A 13330-nucleotide genomic window follows, 5' to 3' on the forward strand; every position below is an offset into this window, starting at 1 on the left:
GCTTTTCCTCTGACCTTCAAACTGAGGCTTCCCAGTTTCTTCTGAGTCAGATATGGCTGAAAACATATCCCCCCTCTGTTCCAGCTGTCTCCATGCTGTATAACTCTCCTGTTTGGCTCTTAATCTTACAAGGACTGTTTTGGATTCATGATTTTGTTTTCTATGCTTCTGATACTGAACTAAATGCCCTTCCTTGTCCCATATGGATGTCTGGGTCATCCTGTGTGTCTATGGTTCTACTCTTACATTTAAGAAGGTAACTCATCTGCAGTTCTGACTTCTATTGGTATAGTTTCATTCTTCTGCATGCAGCTCTTCAATATTCTAAATGTTCAGAAAGAAAATTAGTGGCATATGCAAATTATTATACTAAATTAACTTAGTAATTTATTGCTTTCCAGTTCACTTTACTCCCTTTATCAAACACATATGTTTTTATATAAATACCATACTGTTTTGATTGTGGTAAATTTGTAGCATATTTTGAACTATTTCTAGATTTATTCTTTTTACTCAAGAATGCATGTGCTTCCAGGCTTTTCTGATCCCATATAAAATTTAGATGTTTTCTAATGCCTTAATTATTACCATTGTTATTTTCACAGGGTGTTGTGGAGCCAACAATTTTGTTTTCCTGATGTTATTAGCTTCCTATGGTCAACTGTACAAAAATCTGTGTGTGAAAAGAAGTAGTAGTTAAGATGTGTCTTTGGATCAGTGCATCAGAAGTTTTATTCATGGTTATTCGTGTGCAGAATACCATGGTGGTGGGAGTGTGTGGTGAAAGTCAGGTGTTTCCCCGATTGTCCACTAAAATAAAAGATGATGGGTGATATAGGAAGGAGAAAATAAAAGATGGGTGAGAAAGCAAGGAGGGAGGGCAAAGTAAGCTTCAGTCTCTCTCTCTCTCGGTGTGTGTGTATGTGTGTGTGTGTGTGTGTGTGTGTTTGTTTGGGGGAACATTTTGGTAGGTAGACATTTTGGCAATATTAATTTTTCCAATCCATAAATTTTGAATGCCTTTAGACATTTTTTTAAATTTCATTTGATTTCAGTTTCTCCTATCAATATTATACCTATCTGGTAAATGTTCATGGATATCTAATTCTTGTAATTATTTGAAATGAGACATCTTTCTGGATTTGTAGTTCCAATAGTTCATTATTGGTCAAAATGATAAGAGTATCCATCTCTCCCAACATATATGACAGGCACTAAGTGTCATTTTAATATTATTTAAAGGATATAAATGTTTAGTCTTCCTGTATTCATGGCAATTTACTCTGAGGTTCAATTTCTATTTAAAAAAAAAGCAAGGATGAGGAAATCCACTTCCTAATTAGAAGCTCCATGACTTCCCTAGCTGCCTTCAATTAAGAAGTATCAAATAGCTAGACAAACTAACCCTGAGCCATTAGCAAACATCTGGAATATACCATGTGGATACATTAAGTCTACATAAAGAATGCTGACTGGCTTGGCTCTTGAAAGTGTAGCCACAGTCAGGGATGTATGGAACTGTTTGTAGCTGATTTCTCTCTATCTCAATACTCAGTGAACTCTAGCTAACCCTGCCTTTTTTTTTTTTTTTTTTTTTTACTGTCTTTGTAAAAGTGGGAGCACTTGCCCTGGTGGAAGAACAGTTGTGGCTAGTGCTAAGAGGCACATGTTTGTCATTAAATGCAAGTCATGAAGACTGTGAGATGTAATTTTGTTTAGCCCTTGGGATTTGTTATATATCTAGAGAGAGAAAGAGAATACAAAAGAAACCGAGAAAGACACAGAGGTGAAAATAGAGCAGTAACCATAAACAACACAAAAGAGTTTGCTATGTATCAATATTTAAAGTGAAGTAAATAAAAATATCTTTAAAATGTGTGTCAATTTCTCATTTTTGTTACCTGCTGTTGTGATAAAATACTCTGACAGAAACAATTTATGGAAGAAAGGGTTTATTTGTCCTACAATTCCTGTTTCCATCTTATCATGGTTGGAAAGTCAGGTTAACATTAATTTGAAGCAAATGGTTACATTGCAATCCTCAGTGGATAAGAGAGCTTGACGAATTCATTCATGTATTCTTGTGATCTGCTCACTTTCCCAGCTCATAAAATCCACTGTCCTGTCAAAGGAATGATGTTACCCATGGTGGCAGTACATATGTCTTTCTACTAATAAAGATAATCTCTATAGCCAAGCCCTTAGACCTGCCTAAACCTAGACTACCTCCCACTGAGACTACCTAGGTGATTGATGCACAATTATGCTAATCATCATAATTAAAAAGATACCCCTTTTGGTCAAACATTAATTGCTCATTCGATTTGCTTTTTCTACAAATACCTCCCTATAGAAAAGACAGCCAAAAATTTTGCTAGCTTTTATATTGCTTATTTTCCTTATTCCTACTTCATTGGTAAATTCGATGCCAAACAGGAAGATATTACAATTTAATATTTTGAAATAATGTGTTTATTTACTCTTTATTAAGTATCTATTTAAGGAAGCTAAACTGTCTCTATTTTTACTAGAATAAATTTCAACCCTAAGGAGCTTTACATATTTAGTTATTTTCAAAATTAAGCTTTAAACAGGCATGCAAGCCTTGTCATAGATATATACACAAGGCACATGAGTGAGAATTCAACTATAATGATATTTTTTGAGTATTAAACTGATAAGAACAGATACTACACTTGATCTTAGCCTAAAGGCCGAGAAGCGATTATATGTTGTCCTGAAGATATATTATAAATTATAAAAGATTATAAATTTAAAAAGATTATAAATATATCTTTCATATGCAAAATGTTAAGCTTTTATAATGATTAAAATAAATGTAAATAGATTGGTCACCATACATCTCACAAAAGACATACTACCTAGTCACATTTTCAGTGAAATACCAACCTTTATCAGATATTTCCTAGTAAAAATGCATAAAAACCTTTAAACATTTCTATAACACCAGAATAACAGTAGAAAGCAATGGCTATTTCTTAACCAATGTACATGTTCTAATGCTCAAGAGTGAACATTTTGTACTAAAAGAGATTTTATACTGATTATCACCCTTTGAAGAAAAGCAAGTGGTAAATGTTATATATAAAACATGAAACTAGACAAATATTCCCTTACCATCATAAATATTTGTTCTGTGAAACAGAAATGCTTTGTATTTTTTTTAAGGTAAAGTTGGTCAAAGTCCACTGTAACATTGGCAATTTCCTATAAATAATCACCAATCTGTAGGGCTTCTTATGTATTTGGAATTACTTTCTTTTGGTTGGCACAGTAAGAGTCTGACAAAAATCTTCCTTTTATTTGGGTGATTTCGTTGATGATTCAACAGTAACCAAGTTAAAAGGAACATTGGTATAGAAAAATGTTTTCAGGTAACTCTCACTGTCTTGTTGAATGGCTTTTATTGCCTTTTATGATCTCTTTGCCCATTTGATTTTGTGAAGTGTATTTTTGAAGATGAAAAAAAAAGTTCTAATGTTTTCAAAATGGGCCTGTGTTGGGCATTCGTTCTAATATCAGCCTTTGAAGCTCTGTTGGCTAATTCATCACCCTTAGAAACTTCGTCCATTTGTGAGCTCTGCACAGAAACTGAATTCTTAGCAGGCAGCCATATGGCTTCAGAGAAGTCAACTATGTTTCCTATGAAAAATTTTAGTTCTGAATTTAAATGGAAAACTTTTTCTTTTAAAGTGTTCTCTATTGCATAATACATAATAAATATATATTTGGTAATGAGTATTTATATAAAGTCTAGAATTCACTTTCAGATGCAATTACTGCTATTAACACAAAGCATGTGCAGACTGAATTCTAGATGAAACAGGTTTCAAATCAATATACCTTGGATGACCTAAACAATCCTCTTTTTATCCCAACTAAGTGACATATCAGCCAACCATATTAAATATGTTTTATAAACAAAAATATCAGATGAACCAGAGCAGAATTTTTTCATCAAAATATATTTTACTCAATGTCAAGGAAGAAAGTATAGGCAATTTGAGTTGGTCAATGTCTCTTCAAATTCTAGGGCACAAATTAAAGGAATAAGAATATCAGCATATAACTTTTCAATAAAACAATGTGCTCGCTATAAAAGAGTTGGAATACATGTAACACATTAGTAGTCTAAGACATTATCTTTGTTTTTATAAAAACAAGAGATATAATAGAGTCCTAAATCCTTTGATATATACTTAATATTAATACTAAATAGACAAAGATATTCATACCTATATTGAGAGAGAGACAGAGATATCTGTTACAGAGGCAAGCTCTAGATACTGGTACCAAATCAGAATATTTCAACATGTTGAAAAGCTAATGTTAAGGATGATACTAGCACAACCAGACCATTTACCATAATATTATGATAACCTCTAGTCTCAATCTCTATAGAATCCTTGCTTATTTCTGAAGCATCATGACCTCCACTGTCCATATTTCTTTCATCATTCTAATCAGAATAGCCTATTTTAAGCTCTTATAGCATACCAGGGTTCTTATGACCTATAGTTCCAAACTTCTCTACACATATCCTAAAAACTAGCTCTAAAGAAGTATGAACCGATGCAGTCACATTCATCACAGGAAGAATCCTGTGATGATGAATTACCCCCAGTACTAATTTTCTTTAATTACTCTTCCCATCATAATAGCCATATAATTGATAAGACACAAGATAGGAAAAAGATTCATTTTGATTCACTGCTTGAGAGGGCATAGCTCAGAGTAGTCACCCATTGTGGCAGGAAAAACACAGTGGTAGAACCCATTTGTAGCTTTGCCAAAGAAAGCAGCTGCTAAAGTCCTGGCAGTAGTCAAGCAGAGAGACTGTGCTAGGACAATGAGTAGCCAATAGTCTATCAGACTCACTCACTGGTGACATGTTTTCTTCAGTGAGTCATCTATGCATTTTTCCATAGCTTTCTAAAACAAGGCAAACAGCAGTCTATTAAGTATTCACAGTTTATCATGGCGGGGGCAGAGAGGGGGAGGCCAGGGACAAGCACAGCTCTAACTTGACTATGAGGAAGTAAGTTGCATTATGTGTACATTCCATAAGCAAAGAATAAACTCTTGTACTTGGTAAATAAATAAATTAATTAATTAAAAAAATTAAAAAATAAAGGATTCATAGTCTTGAGCTCCTTGGTCACATTTGAGTCATACTAGAACAGTAGAAATATCCATACTAAAATATACCATTCATACAAATGCACCCAAATCATACTTGCCCAAACAGTTTAAAATGTGAGACCATACAAGTCAGCCAGGAACAGATGCCACATAAAATAATAGGAGGGACTTATTTCAACTTTCATATATCTCCCATTTTCTTTTCTTCCAAATTCTATTGTTTCTTAGAGTACTTGCAACCCCATAAATAAATCAACAGGTAATTTTCTTAGAATGAAAGAATAAGCCTTCCCAAATCTATGACTTTTTACATAACAAAAATATGTGCATGGTATGAAACTAAGATTAGATTCTCCTTTGCCCATTGAACATGTGACAGAATGCTATCACCTCCTTGAGAGACAGAGATTTATATAACATCAGTTCTTATACTAAGCACATGAAAGCTGTGTGTACAAAGGCCTCTTGGATTGGTAGATGTGAACATATGAAACCCAGGATGCCTATATTTTCTGAGATGATGTTTTTTCTTCTAAACAAATTTGCACTTGAAACTTGTTAATCTACCCAACAAGGAAAGGTCTTTGATAGGGCTCTCACAAATTATATGTTCAGTCTCTACATATCCATGTTATTTTAAAATCATGATTGATATGTCCCTAGACTTTCTGGGTCTTCTTTCATAGTCAGTACACTGACATACTGAATAATAAGCATAAAATTGTTGAAAAGTATTGCCAAGATATTTACAATTCATAATTCCTATAAAATTGTAGAACCTTTCTCTATAGGAACCTAGACTATTTCTTATTTTACAATTTAGTATACATCTAAAAGGTGCTTTCTCAAGATTTCTGCTAATATAGATAATATCCTCTACTGATTAAAAATATTGTTATTATAGAAGTCAAGCCAAATTCTTGTTAACTGTCTCTCTCTCACTCCTGAAATAGTGCCACAATTGAGTGAACATTTGCTGGCTATGCTTGTGAGTGTCACTGTGAACTTCTTACAGTTTAAATGCTTACGTTTTATATTTCATGATTATGTGTATGGTGATTCCCACAATTTTAACAACAATAATTTCTATTGCTGTGAGAAATCCTAATTAGAAGCAAACGTCCATCATTGGTAACCATATGCTACTGAAAATATTCTTCATCAAGGTTTTTAAAAATATTGATTTCTTTCACTCCAGTGATTTCTGAATTTGTTTAATGAGGTCCTGTGAGGCATTTTTGGAAAGAAATCCTGACTTTGAGGTGTAAAATCTTAGATTAAAATTTATTTACAGTTTCACTTCCATGAGCTTACCTGTCACATAACCAATACTGTACTAAAGAAATTCCACAAAATCTACATCATTTATTATGAAGCACCCTTATATTCTGGATTCAAGGCATCAAATCAGTAGACAGTCAAGTCTGACCATACATAATCTTGTAGGAATATAATGTTCCAGTTTATGAACAAGAATCTACATTTTAGTCATGCTATACCTGTCTTACAGAGCCTTTTTATCCTATTAGCAAAGATCTCATTTTTCACTAATACCTCTGGATTATATTAGTTGTATCATCCTCATTTGCATTTAATTCAGTACCCTAAAGAATAGTTACAGTGTTTCTAACCTACATAGGCTAATATAAGTAAAGACAAAAACCTGAAGGTAATAGGTTTAAGGAAATGAAGATCACCATTCATGCAGACTAGATGATCCTCTGTTAGGTAAAAGAGAACTTTTTTGGTATGTTGTAAGATAAAAGAATCTTTAACAGCTTGTGGTTGTCATAATTGTCCATCCAGTTATCACCCCCCCAAAGTACCTTAAATACCATATTTTTCCATCACAATAAATAACTATAAAGGCCATACCCGTATCATTTGAAGACTGAAACTTAGCCATTGGAATTAAACCAAAGACATGAGTTTTCTAAGATATTATCTTTTAAAATATGTTTTAGGCTCAAACTAATGTTTTACAATCATTTTGATTGGTTTCAATATATGCATTCTTAGGTGGTGTCAAAAGTGAAATCTCTAGTAACACCCAAGTTTATTCTCTTGTATTTTATGGATTCGTTTAATTTATTTTAAATTTTGTATTACGGTTTTTCTTCTTACTTTTGAATTTCCTGATATTCTCTGTTTGGTAGTGGGAATTGAGACAAATAGATTTCAGATTTATTTTAATTTAGTCAGTAGTCAAAGTGGATTTGAGATTCATCGTTGCTATGGTTACCCCCAGCACTGTATAACTATTAATTTCTTCACTGGCATAAAGTGTTTGAAATGGCAATTAGCTAGAGGTTCTTCCCCCAATGTCTGCTCTGCCCTTTGCATTTAGCCCACTGTTGCGGTAGGTGTCATTGAAAATACATGTCTCTTGCAACTGCTTTATCTCTATTTTATGATTATTTGCTTGTAATGTATGTAAGCCTGCTCCCAGGGTTGGCATCTTTTGATATCTCGATTGGGCATGAGTGTTAGGCAATGTTTCCCAGGAACCTCACTCTTTTCTGGGTATGGTATCTTCTCTCCCACCACTCCTTAAAGTTCTTCTTCATGTCTTTTATTCTTTCTCCAGTTGTATTGTTTCTTCATTAACACCATCTAAACAACAACAATTTTAGCTCTTCCTCCTTAATATTTTGCGCACCATTATTTTTCACAAGGTAAAAATGAGGTAGACACATTTACAAGCTTGTTATGATTCTCTCTAGAACAGCATAAGGATAGATAATCATTTAGCTTTTCAGTGCAAACCTTACATTTTATTTCAATAACATTTTTTTCATGGAATAAAACTACATGTCAATATTTTGGCAATGAGAGAAATCAAAATGTATATGAGCATCTAAATTTGCTAATGTTTTCATATACTATAGACATTCTGATTTTTTGAGAAAGTTAAAATTTGCAGTATAGCAATCCATTTAAATGCCACAAAATGTGTATGGAACTCTTTGCCGCTTAACATTCCACACAAGCACTTTATTCTTCCTGTATCGCTCCCACTGGTCATTCTTCAGCCTCCAGGAAACTATTTGGGTATCTCATCATCAGCATTTCTTTTTTTAACTCTTTATTTAAAAGTTAGTTCTTTGATAATTTCTTTTTAACAGTTTTTTTTAGTTTTATTTATTATTATATTCTCATCATTTAAAACTATTTTCAAATTCAAGTATATTTTGACCATATCCACCAAGTCCCTTCAGATCCTTTCCTCATTTCTCCATCCATTCATCCATGCATCCACCCATCCATCTCTCTATTCATCCATTTATTTCTTTTAAAAACAAAAACAAAGTATAACAACATAAAAAGATAAACTAGCATAGCAAAATTCGGTAAGACAAATTAATAGAAATAAAGAGTCCAAGAGTAGAGTTGAGAATCAGTGATACACTCATTTCAACAATCCCATAGAAACACTCAACTGGAAGCCATAGCATATATGCAGAGGACATAGGGCATATCCATGCCATCACTGTGCATGCTTCTTCAGTCTCTGAGTTTTCTTTATGCCCTTCATTCTCTGGGGTTCTTACCCCCTTTTGTCTTCACCTCTACAGGATTGCCTGAGCTCTGAGGGGAGGGATTTGATGGAGACATTCCATTGAGGGCTGAGAATCAAAGCCCTCTCACTCTGTACATAATGTCTCTCTTGGGAGTCTGTATATTTGTTCCACTCTGCTGCAGGAGGAAGATTCTCTGACGATAGTTGAACTGTGTATATAGCAGAATTTTATACGGTGACTTTTAGCCATTTTTTTCATGTGCAAACTCCCACATCCATTCCCCTTACTTACCCATCCAACTCTGTGTCCTCCTTCTTCCCCAGTGAAGGTCAACTTGTGCTATCCACATAGTCTTGAATGTATAGCCTTCTAGTAGGCCTGTTTACCAGGGATTACACTCACAGAAAACGTACTTTTCCATTCACAGCAACTAACAATGGACAATAATGCTTCATCTTACTTTAGGATTTTATGCCCCACTCTCTTCTCCATTGTGGGAATACTTCTGGCGTAGTTTGGCAGAGGTAGTGGACATAGTGTAAAACCTAGTGTGAGTTTATGTAAACCTGTCTTTCTGTGTTTAAAATGACACTGTTTCCTTATTTTCATACACCATTGCTGGCTCTTATGCTCTTTCTGCTCCATCACTCAAAACAGTCCTTGGGACTTTGAAGGAGATAATATGCTATTTGTTTTCATCACAGCTGAACAATTTTCATTCTCTTATTCACTGTTCCTTGGCTAGTTCTGGGTCTCTGTGTTGATGATCATCTGTTGAAAACAGAACCTTCTTGATGAGGGTTACAAAATGCACTAATTTGTGAGTTTATTGTTATATCATTATGAATTGATTTAATATTAGGTCGTTTTGACAAAATAATGTACTATGTTCTATGGTAAGGGCTATGCCCTATCAAGACATAGATTATCTACCTTACAATGGTGTCAAATATACATTTCATCTGTGGAGCACACCTTTAAGTCCATCAGGACCTTGTTGATTATACTAGCATTTCTAAGAGCAATATCAATCTTTGTCCTTATCTGTAGCTCAAACTTCCCTTCCTTAATTTAACTCAGTTTCAACCTTTTGGTGTTTATTGTAAAAGGATCCTTCATATTTTCTTGGATTGTGGAAGAATTTTCATTTTCTATAAGAATATACATAAACTGCAATTATATTTTATTCATTTCCTTAAGAAACTGAACTAAAATATAATTGCACTCAGTAATTATATTTCCTCCTTCAGGTGATTATTATATACCCCAAGGACATGTTGATCTTTCCTTGTCCATTTGGCATAATTAGATGTATCTTATGGAATACAAATATCTTCACAACATAATAGCATTATTTTATAATATCTAATATTATGAATCATAAGTAATTTTGGTGATTACTTTTAATAGTAATGTGTGTCTAGCTTAATTATCACTAACAAAATGCACACCACTAAAAAAAGTCTAAAATAATGAAATGTCCAAAACTATTTTATAATATTGAATACGCTTAGACTTAGGTCATAAAAAATGATGCAGTTTTTATCCAAAAGTACCAACATTTGAAAGAATTTTGTTTTAGAAGTATACTATAAACAAAGTATGATTTTCAAAAGTATTATTCTAACATTCTAAATTGTTCCCTAAAACCTGCAAAATACACTTTAATTGTGCTTATTTTCAGTTCCTAACTAATGTTTGTAGCAATCTGAGTAAATGCCACCACTTGTTATCTATAATCCATGTATCTACCTTTGCAAATATATACTCAATTATTATACACATATCAAGAAATACTAGAAGAGAGGACTTCTTGTCTCATTTGAAAGAATTTCTTTTGTTATTATTGGATTATTTTTGTCTTACTCAGCACTTTGTTCATCTGATACACATTAAAGTTAAACAGACAAAACACTGGAACAAACTCAAAAATCTATGAGATCTATTTTACTAATTAATTTACATATTTATTTAATAGACATATCTGCTTGCTTATCATTTAAAAGATGCCATGCTTGATAAAAGGAACTCAGAAACAAAGTAAGAAGTCTTCAGTCACTTGTCTAAACTGTAGTGTAACTTGAATCTTGACTGCAGAAATGAAATGGATAGTGGGAAGGGAGTGTTTGGGCATCTATAATCATCCTTCAGTGTACACTGCTTTCATTGTCATTATTTTTATTAAAAATTGATTTTTCATACAATTTTAAAAAAGAAGTCTTTAGTCAAGGACCTAAGGTTTTGTGGACATAGTAACAGTTTCTGTTAGAAGAAGAAAACATAAATGAAAAATTAAATGTCCTCATTTAAATTGTACAATACAGTATACTTCACTAAATAACATGAAATAAACACATACACACACAGTAACCTCAAGCTTTTTAAGCTCTTGGTGTAATTCTGATACCAATATTTTTAGAACATTTTTAATTTTTCATGCAATTTCTTTTGATCATACTCTTTCTTCTACCCCATATCCTCTCTGATAGCCCCTCCATTCTTATCCACCCATATTCATATTCTGATTTGCTTAAAAACAAACATAAACAGATGAAGAAAACAAACAGAACTATAAAAACAAACAACACACACATACACACATACACACACACAAACACACACACACAGAGGCAATGGAGTCTGTTTGTGTTGGCAAACTACTCCTGAACGTGAGACTTGCCCCTGAGTATGGCTATTATAACCAGCATCACTCCATTTGAAAAAAGAAAAAAAGATTTTTCTGTGTCTAGGAGGTATCAATAGCAAATGGCTATTTTGGTCAGGAAGGAATTTTGTGCTCATTTTCTTTCTCTATGCTGGGATTCTGTTTGACTTGAATTCATGCAGGTGTAGTTAATGAGGCCCAGAAACTGAGACTAGATAAGCCATGGGTGGAGAGGAAACTTTCTACTATTTTTCTGTTAAATGCACATAACAAAATAAGCCCTAAAGACAAATTGCTTTGCACATAGATCAGTGCATCATTCAGCTTTCATTAGAAAAACATCTTTCTGCAGGAGATGATAATGAAGGCAGAGACACAAAGTAGACACTATCTACTGTGAGAGATGGTGGAACATTCAGCTCTAAACAGGATGTCTTCATTACACTCTTCCCTTCAAGGACTGAGAATCTGTTAAAAAGCGAGTAAGTAAAGATCTCAAGAAAAGAGCATTTTAAAGACACAACACAACTGAGGTATATATGAACTCTCAGAAACTGTGACAATATGTCCAAAACCAAATTCTACATTTTTAATGAATTGCTAACAAGTTTACATGACCATATGATAGTGGTCTGCCATAAACTATGCTTTGAAAATTGGTATAAACATTATTTTCAGCATGTTAGAGAAGATGGTGTTCTGGTTGAATAAGTGAAAGAATCCCAGTGCTATAGATAGGCTGATGGCTCAGTGGGTAAAATGTTTTGCATGTAGGCTTAGAGAAGTGAGTTTGAAACCTTGAAACCATCTTAACCTGGACACAATGTAAAGTGTTTGTAATCCTAGTGCACCAATGAAAAATTGAGTGTGGAAATGAGAGTGATCCAGAAACTCCCTGGCAATTTATTTTGGCATATGTAGCAACAAAACATCAACGAAATAGATCCTGTTTTAGGAACATGCCTGCCATGACTCACACACATCAATTCTACCTAGAGACACACACACAGAGGGAGAGAGAGACAGAGAGACAGAGAGACAGAGAATCTCGTTGATGGACCCCAAAGACCATGATGGCCTGAGAAGCACATAGGACATCTTCACTCGCCTTTCTGCCTTACTGTGAAATTCCTCAGTCCCATACCAATCCCTGTATAAGGCCACTTGCAGGGACTTCAGCACCCTCTGCCTTCCTTCACAGAGGCGACCACTGAACCATGAGCCTTTACTCCTTACTGTGAACACTGTCTGCCCACCCCTTTCTAAATTATCCCCTTGGCTTTGTGACATCCCTCAATACCTAAAAACACTTTCTAACTGAGACTCCCAATGGCCATACCTCCCAATGGCAGGTAATCAAGTAGGGAATTCATGCCTTCTTCCTGTCTTTCATTATAATCTCTCTGTTCTCATACTCAACCCAGCCTGCTAACAACTCTCTTATAGAGGTCACTTTGAAGATTAAAGGTGTTTATCAAGCATAAAAGACAATAGTTGTTTATACCATTTCCAAAAGAGCCAAATTCATAGCACTAAATATCTACTATTGTTTTTTAATGGAAAGATCTCATTTTTACAATTTAGCCGTATGACTGAAAGGAATTGATCAGAAACAAGAACATTCAAAAGGAGTACACTGCATGAAATAATCAATCTTGGGGCTGAAATAAATAAAATAGAATCTACAATATACAAGGAATCTAAGAAGTGAAAAGATGATTAATTGCAAAAAAAATCATTAGGATTGATCAATTTTAACTAAATTTTCTAAAACACAGAGAGGGAAAATAAAAATTAATCAGATCAGACACAAAACTGGGACATAATAACATGTAATTTCCTCATTAGGAACTCTAGAGAATCATAAATAAATACTTTAAAAATATTTACTTGATGCCGGGCGTGGTGGCGCACGCCTTTAATCCCAGCACTCGGGAGGCAGAGGCAGGCGGATTTCTGAGTTCGAGGCCAGCCTGGTCTA

The 13330-nt window shown here is 34.0% G+C and overlaps 1 pseudogene; it reads right to left on the reverse strand.

Annotated features, from left to right (window-relative positions):
- Positions 1–2545: 2545 nt before the first annotated feature.
- On the reverse strand, positions 2546–2726 carry LOC115030813 (annotated as a pseudogene).
- Positions 2727–13330: the final 10604 nt, after the last annotated feature.

This window comes from Mus caroli, chromosome 3, assembly GCF_900094665.2.
Source record: "Mus caroli chromosome 3, CAROLI_EIJ_v1.1, whole genome shotgun sequence".
In the NCBI taxonomy this organism is placed as follows: domain Eukaryota; kingdom Metazoa; phylum Chordata; class Mammalia; order Rodentia; family Muridae; genus Mus; species Mus caroli.